This window comes from Phyllostomus discolor, chromosome 4 (genome assembly GCF_004126475.2).
Source record: "Phyllostomus discolor isolate MPI-MPIP mPhyDis1 chromosome 4, mPhyDis1.pri.v3, whole genome shotgun sequence".
Taxonomy (NCBI): Eukaryota; Metazoa; Chordata; class Mammalia; order Chiroptera; family Phyllostomidae; genus Phyllostomus; species Phyllostomus discolor.
This window is the reverse complement of record NC_040906.2, coordinates 138671635-138680866: the sequence shown is the minus strand read 5'-3', so window position 1 is coordinate 138680866 and position 9232 is coordinate 138671635. Positions and strand designations below refer to the sequence as shown.

Here is a 9232-nt window from a genome sequence, read left to right as displayed (position 1 = left end):
GTCTCCGTCGGTTGTTGCCGCAGACTGGAGCTTTGGCGCGACTTTTACGCGCAAACGGCGTTGGTGGACTTCGCGAGTGTATCTGCTTCGTTATTGTCGGTGCAGGTCTGATAACCTGTGGATCTGGAGTGAGACCTCCTACTCGGTTATTTTTTGCCCTTTCAGGCAAGTTGCAGTCCTGTTCCCTAGGTGACCACCTACGAGCAATAATTTTGAATACTGCTTTATTAGGTTCTTTGAATTTTCTGGCCGACTATCAACTTGACTTCTGTTTGTCTATACTGACTAGAGTCTGAGTAGGAAGAGATTTGAAAGGAGTTCAAGTACGTTTGGGAATGAAAGATTCATGATGGTTAATTGGAGGAATCCGACAATTAAAGGTTAAATGTCCAGCCTTTTGGAACTGATATTTTCTAAACCTTCCTTAAGAAACCTTTGACTAGTTAAAGAGTGAAACAACTTGTATGGGAGTTTTATTCTGATCATTAAAACCTAGCAAATACATAATTTTGCTGTGCTATTACATTAAAAATATTTCATTCTTTTACACATTTTAAATCTTACAAAACTTTTGAGGGCTAAAGAACTTAAAACTTCCACTGGCCTCCCAATCCCCACCTCTGTAACCATTGTCAGCATTTTCTTGCTAATTCCTCCTAGTTTTTTTAATACAATACTAATGCTACTATTATTTTGCACATATAATACTGTGGCTATGTATTTTTTTTACTTTGCTTTTTTTCTTTTGTTTTTATTGATTCAGAGGGAGAAAGAGAGGGAGAAAAACACACATTGGTTGCCTTCCTCACCGCCCCACCTGGGGACAGAGCCAAACCCTGAATCCTGGGCACACGCCCTGACGGTGTGGAACCGGGGACCTTTTGGTTTGGTTTGCAGAAGACGCCCAACCAACCCAGCTACTCCCACCAAGGCTCACTTCTTTTTTTAACAACGTATTTTTTACTTTCTCCATGTCAGTATTTTTCAGTCTCCCTCACTTCTTAATGCTATGTAATATTCAATTGTGTATGTGAACTGCAAATTATTTAATCAACTCCTATTGGGGGCATTTGGGTTGTTTGTAATTTTTTGAAATACGATCATCCTTGTACAGGTATCTTTTTAAAATTTATGGTGCTGCCCTGACCGGTGTGGCTTGGTTGGTTGGGCGTCAATCTTCGCAGTAAAAGATCGCTGGTTCAGGGCATGCGATCTGGGCTGCCTGTTGGGTCCCAGTTTCAGTGTGCAAGGGGCAACTGATGGATGTTTCTTTTGCACACGGGTGTTTCTCTCCCTTTCTCCCTCCCTTCCTCTCTCTCTAAAAATAAATAAAGTCTAACAAAAAGTAAATTTACAGTGCTCTTTCTATAAGTGAAAATACTGGGTTAAAGGACTCCTCAATGTTTAAATTTTTGAAAACTGCTAAATTAACTTCCTGAAAACTTTGTGTCAGGTTGTACTGATAATGTAAGATTATGTCATCACATTGTAGCCAGCATTGGATTTTAATTAAATTTTGACTATATATTTTTGATATTTTTAATGAATATAGGATATGTACACTGTTATGTAATCTACTTTTATGGATCATAATTCATCATGGACATTTTTCTATGACAATAAATACAGACATGTCATTTTCAAGGACTATGCAACATATTATATTTATAAATACTTTTAAATCAGTAGTTTCAGTCTTTAATAAGAGAATCACAGGCCTACATTTTCAATTTTACTACTCTCCACATGACATATATTTATTTCTTAATTTTATTTACTGACTTTAGAGAGAAAGAGAGGAAAGGAGAGAAAGAGGAAACATCTCTTTGTTGTGCCACTTCTTTATGCATTTATTGGTTGCTTCTGATATGTGTCCTGACCAGGAATCAAACCTGCAACCTTGGTGCACTGGGACCATACTCCAGCCAAGTGAGGTAGCTGGCCAGGGCCACATGATAGATATTTAAATGAAACCTTTCTCTTTCCCATAGAGATATTAATCATAGACCAAAAGATAAGATGTTTAGCCAGGGATAGATATATGAGTAACTGGATTTCTACTGTAAAAGAAGATAAAGCTCTTCATTAAATTGAAGTTAGTCTGTTGCCATTTGTGTTGAGGATCCCCAAAACCATCCTCAGCTGTGTTTGCTTTTCATTCCAGGAAGAAACCCCATTTTATTCCTGGCTAGCAGCCTTATCTTCTCGAGTGGACCAGGAGGTGGTCACTGCTGGAGTGGAGATGTTGCTAGGTGGTGAGAAGGTGGGGTTGCTCATCTGTTTCTCACTGATGGCCCCTGGAGTCTTGGGGTCTATCTCTGGATCACCACTGCTGTCTATAATTTGTTGAGGGCCCTGCTTGGAATTTACTGTTAAGTTAGATTGCCCTAATCTAACTTAGTTTGAAGGATCCCCAGTGAGCCAAGCTGGGGACCAGCCTTTTGGGAATCCTGGAGATTGTGCTCAGAGGTGTACTGAGTACGAGGGTCTTGGGCATTTTGTTGCCTTGGCCTAGGTGGTGTTTGTGGCAGCGGCAGCAGGGGCTGTGTCTCCCCATCCTCAGGTTTAATGATGTTAGGAGGACTCACAGAACTCAGAAAAGCTATTATATTCATGGTTATAATTTACTACAGTGAAAGGATACAGATTAAATTCAGCAAAGGCAAAACACACATAGGGCAGAGTCCAGGAGAGACGAGCATAAGCTTCCAGTTGCCTGTCCCTCTGGAGTCATTTGGACAGTGCTTAGTTTTCCTAGCAGTGATGTGTAGCAATGCAAAGTATCACCAACCTGGGAAGCTAACCCGCACCTGGATGGCCAGGGCTTTTATTGGGAGTCTCTGTGCCTGCATGACTGACCTGGTTACTCAGTCTCCAACCCCTCCAGAGGTCAAACTGTTTCAGCACAGACCAAATCACACTGCTAGTGTAAACCCTCTGGCATGGCCCAAAGCCCCAGGTATATATACAAAGACACTTAAAAAATTGTTTTTCCAAGTGTCGCCATCCAGAGACTGTATTGTTGCTCTATGGTGACAGATGTTTGTGTAGCTCTGAGACTTCAATTCCTGGTAATGCAGCTGCTTACAGGGCTTTCACTGTTGCCATCTGAAGATCACAGGCCCTTTCATGGCTTTGTGAGGTATATTAAATGTTGAATCATGATGTATACCCAAAACTAAGATAACATTATATGTCAACTATAATTAAAAATAAAATTTAAAAACCCATTAAATACTAAAAGTGACAATAATACTTAAAAAACCATGCCTTCCCTTCCCATTGAAGACCAAGAAAAATAGATTTGGATGAAGTACCCTCAGTCCAGATTCTGAGGTGTAGATTTCCTGCTGCTCTTAGAGGTGGGTATTGGGGATGATGGAGTTGTAAATAGAAAGAGAAGTTCAGAGTACTTCTGAAAGAAGAAGTTCAGAAAGTACTTCTGAAAGAAGTACTTTTATTGCTCCTGTTTGTCCTGAGGGCTCTTGCTCCATGTGAGGTTATCATTTCTCCAGTTCTTCCAGGAACTTTGAAGGTCTCTGCATGAAACGATACAGCCAATAGGCTGTGCCAGCACAGCTGGGACATGTCTCATGTCCACTTCCCACAGGAGTCCCAGCACCAGGCAGAACATGGTTAGGCTCTCTGGTGACATGAGTGGAATTGCCAGACCTTGAACAATGACGTTCCCAGCCTCTGGAAGACATGGTCAAGATTCCGATAATCCCCCAGCAGAAAAGTAGGAACCATTGTGTTTGTCGGTTGTTGTCTTTGGAATGTAGGAGTCAGACTTCTGATAAGAAAACTTCTTGCCTTTGCCACTCTGGAAATATTGAACCTTGGGAAAAGGAATGTTCTTCCAGCTGTGGCACCTCAGTGCGATGGGGTCACCCTCCTGGAACACCCACCAAAGGGCCTGGAGCAGTGGACAGGCAGTGTGAACTGGAGCTGCACTGGGTCACTGGGTGCAGAGAGGTGGATCTGACGCCTATACTCCCCACTGACCTTAACTCTGGCCAATGGGTGAAGTAGCTGGAGGTCCAGTTTGGAAGGAGGTTTTCACTATGCCACCACTGTGTGAAATTGTCCCCCTCCATGTGGGTCCCCTGGTATTTCAGAGTTACATTGTCCCTCTTGAGCACCCTGACCCATTCAGCGTTCACAGACACCACAGCCTTTGGGAGATCTTCAGCTCCATGCCTGCAGAAACCAGAGGCAGTAGGGCCATGGGTGGCAGCAGCTGCCACATGCTGGCCATGAGAGTGAGCAAGTCACCACAGACAGCCAGAGCCCCACAAGGCTGTAGCTGACCTGAGAGAGGAAGTAAAGCAGCCTTCCCCTACACCCCATTACTCAACAGCTTCCTTTTCTAGGAACATCATTGACTCTAGAATCTGAACTATGAAGGTGGAGCAGAGAGCCTAGAGGAGAAGCTGAGGTGGGTGTGCCCCTTAGCCCCACATGTGTCTGTGCTGACCACCTGGTGACAGGCTGTGGGGCACCCTCAGAAATCTCAGGACATTTGCCCCACCTAGTGGGGCTGGGTATACCCAGCACCAAGAAGGGGATAGCTTGACCCATTGGAAGAGACTGGGATGAGGGAGAGGGTTCCCTGAGGGTTTCTACTTCCATCTCACACCTTCTTCCTGCCCCAGCCCAGGCCCATGTCCATGCAGCCCAGCTACCTACCTACAGAGAGCAAGCACTTGAATCTTCACACCCCTACAAGTGTCCCTCACTCCAATATATCTCTGCCAACATTTTCTTTCAAATTTAAAAATGCCCATGCCCTAGGATCAATAATCCAGAGGAGCTTCTAATTGTTCAGAGTGAAATTGATCACAAGGTTCCCACCATCTGTTAAAAGAACCCTGGCTGTTAAGGGAAAATGGGCCCTGAAAAAGCAAAAGAATGCAGAAAAGGTGGAGGGCTGAGGGTCAGCAGCAAGGTGAGGCCAGGACAGGAGCTCTGTGCCTTCACCCCAGGGTTACCAGAGCTGCTCTGAGCCACAGCAGCACAGGTGCACTCTAGCCTTCAGAGACCCATGGGCCTGCTCATTGCTCCTTAGAGAGAACATGGAGGTGTGGTGGCCTGGACATGGTAAGACTGTTGACCTCTACTCTGTTCTCTAGACATCTGCAGTCAGCACATCCATACCCTCCACATACCTTCCCCTCATACCTACCCTCCTTCCTCAGTCCAGGCCTCTGAAAAGCGAATTGCCTAGGAGGTAAGTGGCAGGCAGATGTGGAGGAGCAATGCTTGGCCAGCTCGGGGGTTGATGACACTGTTTTGGACCCAAGTCCCTTTCCATGCCACATATAGTAGGTCCCATATAGTAGGCCTATATAGGACTCACATGCCATATAGTAGTCCTGTAACTACTCCTCAGGTTTCAATTTTTGCTCATTTTGCTCCTGGGTAGATTTTCCTGTCCTTCCTGGTCCCATCCATGCCCGACATGTGTCCTTGCCCATGGACTAGGTGTCTGAGTGGGATGAACGCCGGAAACAAGGCAGGCAGCCATTCCTCGGTGGCCCCTCCAGGGCTGCATTTACATCTTGCAAAGTCCAGACCAGTATCCAAAAAGCACCTCAGATGCTCTCTGGGATGTAAAGCAGAGAACACCTCCAGCATTCTCCTCCATGGTCCTGTAAGTGGCTTTCTGCCTTGAAGGCATTCACTTTGGCTTTTCTTGGAGGTTTTCTCTTCTGATTGGCCTTCTGGGTGTGGCCTTCAGTGGAGGGAGGATGTGTTAGCTGCAGAGGGAATGACCTGCACAGGCAGGAGCTGAAACAGGCAGGACTGCTTTTTGATCCACTCATCTACTGATGGGCATTTTGGCTGTTTCCAGATCTTGCTATTGTAAATAATGCTGCTGTGAACATAGGGGCGAATATGTTTTTCTAATTGGTGTTTTGGGATTCTTAGGATATATTCCCAGGTGTGGAATTGCTAGGTCAAAAGGCAGTTCCATTTTTAATTCTTTGAGGTGACTCCACACTGTTTTCCACAGTGGCTGCACCAATCTGCATTCCCACCAACAGTATACAAGGGTTCCCTTTTCTCCACATCCTCACCAGCACTTGTTGTTTGTTGATTTATTGATAACCTATTTGACATACGTGAAATGATATCTCATTATGGTTTTAATTTGCATCTGTCTGATAATGAGTGATGTTGAGCATTTTTTCAAATGTTGAGCATTTGTCTGTGGGTCTTCTGTATTTTCTCCTTGGAGAAGTGTCTGTTCAGGTCATTTACCCATTTTTTAATTGCATTGTTTGCCTTCCATAATTGATTTATTAATTGATTTACAGAGAGAGTAAGGGAAGGGGAGACAGAAAGAGAGAAAGAGAGAGAGAGAGTGCCATCAATTTGTTATTCTACTTATTTATGCATTCATTGGTTGATTCTTGTATGTTCCCTGACTAGAGATTGAACCTACAACCTTGGTGTATCAGGACGACACCCTACCAACTGAGCTACCTGGCCAGGGCTATACAAAGACACTTTACCAGCTAGGATATTCCATGGGCTTAGAAGTTAGCTCCCAGAAGTCTGTCAGGTGCCAGTACTTTCTTTCGCATGCTCACAGTCTGAACACCCTAAATCTGCTGAGTTAATCCTTTACTGCACATCCTTTTTATGAGTTAAGGGAATCCTCTTTGATCTTCAATTGCACTGTTTTATCTATCTATGTTAATAGAAGATCGACTGAAGTTACAGAACCCCTAGAAACACAGTATTATGGTCCCTGGATTATAAAAGCCTATTTTACTACCATGATTATAGAGAAGAGAATTAGGAAAAAGAAAAATACAAAATATGTCACCAGAAAATATTTGGACCTTACAGATAATATTTTTAAAAACAGATAACTTGCTTGTTAATGAATTTCCTTTCCTTCTACTCTAGTTAATTTCATATCGACTAGTTGTTGAGTAATAAGAAAAGTAGAAAATCACATCTTTGCTATTGAGAGGCACAGTTTCATGATCAATTTAGGCAGGGTATAAGCAACAGAAGAAAAAGGAGGTCAGTTATAAATCGGTCAATTTTATTACCATTGTGGAGAAAGGTTGGACTTACAGCAAGGAATAATCCCAGTCCTTGTCCTCAAAGAGTTAGCAGTCTAGTAACTGGACACACAGCTATGAGGCAATGCAGTAAAAGGATAAAGCCACAGTGAGCTGCAATTAGAGGTTGCAGAGAGAGCGCTCCTGTTCATGGCAGATGACAGGGAATGCTTGCTTTTTAGAGGAGCTTACTTTAAATAATTCATCATAAAAGTACAGAGAAGTCATTGAAGAACCCTTATTATCTGGTCTCCAGATGCCTTTCTTGGCCTCTTTCCTTTTGCCTTTGCTGTTCCCTTAGCCTGATACACGTTTCCTTCTTCCCTTGCTCTGTACCCCCATTTCCCTACAGCCTTTGTGGTGTTTCGTGTTTCAGAAGAATGTCATTTGAGGCAATAGGAACAGTTACAATAGACAAGAACATAAAGATTTTATACATTAATGTTTTTTCCTTCACAGCCATTTATTGATATACTTTGCTTGCCTTCCAAGACAACAAGATATTCTGGTTTTCCTCCATTTTTCTGGCCACTGCTTCTCAATCTGTTTTGATGTTTTCTCCTCCTTGAGTACTGCACTCAAATCCAAGGTCACAAGCAAACCAATCCCCCAATCCCATCTTTAGGGGATCTGTCTTTTGGGACTACTCCTAACATCAATTCTGTAGCAGTCTGGGTCCAGTCAGGAAATAGAAATCACACAGTAGATTAAACAGGAGATATTTAATATAAGAATAAGTAGTGATAATAAAAGAATAAGTATAAGATATAAAGAATCTCTAAATAGTACTCTAGGGTTGAGGGAGAGTACCCAAGGAGGAATCAACTTGAGATGGGTTCGGATCTCAAGTGCAGAAAGCCTTCAGAGAGCATGGGCTATACAAAGTGGCTTGCAGGGTGAACAGGAGTTCTGTGTGGACTTCCTGGGCCATAAGTGGGCTGCACACCGGGCCTTCAGAAAGACCAACTGCCTGGTGTGTTGAGTAACTCTCTGGACCACAGGCCTGACAGAAATCTTGGTTTCCTGGTCTAGTAAGCTGTAGACAGGTTATGGCCAGGCCCAGGCTGCAAGATCCCAAAAGGATCACTCTCAGGACCTGTGCCTGGTATAGGCTCTGTCAGTGTTTCTCATACCCCCAAGGCCTTTTCCTCACTCAGCCCCCTTCCATTCCCTCCACTGTGCTGGAAATTGCAGGAAACTTCATCCTCCTGCAACGTCCCTTCAGCAACCTCTACTGAGAAAGCTTAACATAGTGGGCACTTGAAAATAGAAATGTTTAGAAGAATTCTTTAGTTTATCAGAAAGCATATATTAAAAGGGTGTACCTGCAACTGAGAGACAATAAGCTGTAACTGACACATCTCATACTTCACAAGCTCCAGCCACACTTGTTTGAATAACTAGGCATAGTCCCACCTTAAGTCCTTTGCATTAACTTTTCCTTCTGCTTGGAGTACTCTCCCTGGGTATCCCCTCCTTCATTCTTTGCTCAAATGTCACTCTCCGAGTATTTCAGTATTGTGCCATTCCTCATTTCTGATCCTTCTTGCACTATTTTTTTCTTCTTTTAAAAAAATTTTATTTATTGATTTGAGGGAGAGAGAAAGGAAGGGAAGGAGTGATAGAAATAGAGATAGATAGATAGATAGATAGATTTGTTGTTCCACTTATCTATGCATTCATTGGTTGATTCTTGTATCAGGGATCAAACCTGCAACTTTGGCATATTGGGACAATGCTCTAACCATCTGAGTTACCTGGCCAGGGCCTCATTTTTATTTTTTTTTATCAGTACAGCCTATCATCTTCTATCACACAATTAACATATGTATTATATTCATTGTGTTTCTCCATGTCAAAATGCAAGCTCCAGGAGGGCAAGGATCTTTGTTTATCAGTATGTGCCAAGAACCTAGAATAGTAGGCACTCAAGTATTTGTTGAGTGTGTAAGTGAATTACTGAGACAAACATGAAACATACAGCATAAAATGTAAAGTCAAGTAAGGAAAATATATACCCACAAATGAATCTCTTGGTTTTTATTTTTCTTCTAGATAAAGTCCAAGATCCAGGCCCTGGCTGGTATGGTTCAGTGGACTGAGTGGTGGCCTGTGAACTAAAGGGTCACCGGTTCAACTTCCAGTCAGGGCAC

General features: G+C 43.0%; 1 pseudogene; it reads right to left on the bottom strand.

Annotated features, from left to right (window-relative positions):
* Positions 1–3537: 3537 nt before the first annotated feature.
* On the bottom strand, positions 3538–4609 carry LOC114495021 (annotated as a pseudogene).
* Positions 4610–9232: the final 4623 nt, after the last annotated feature.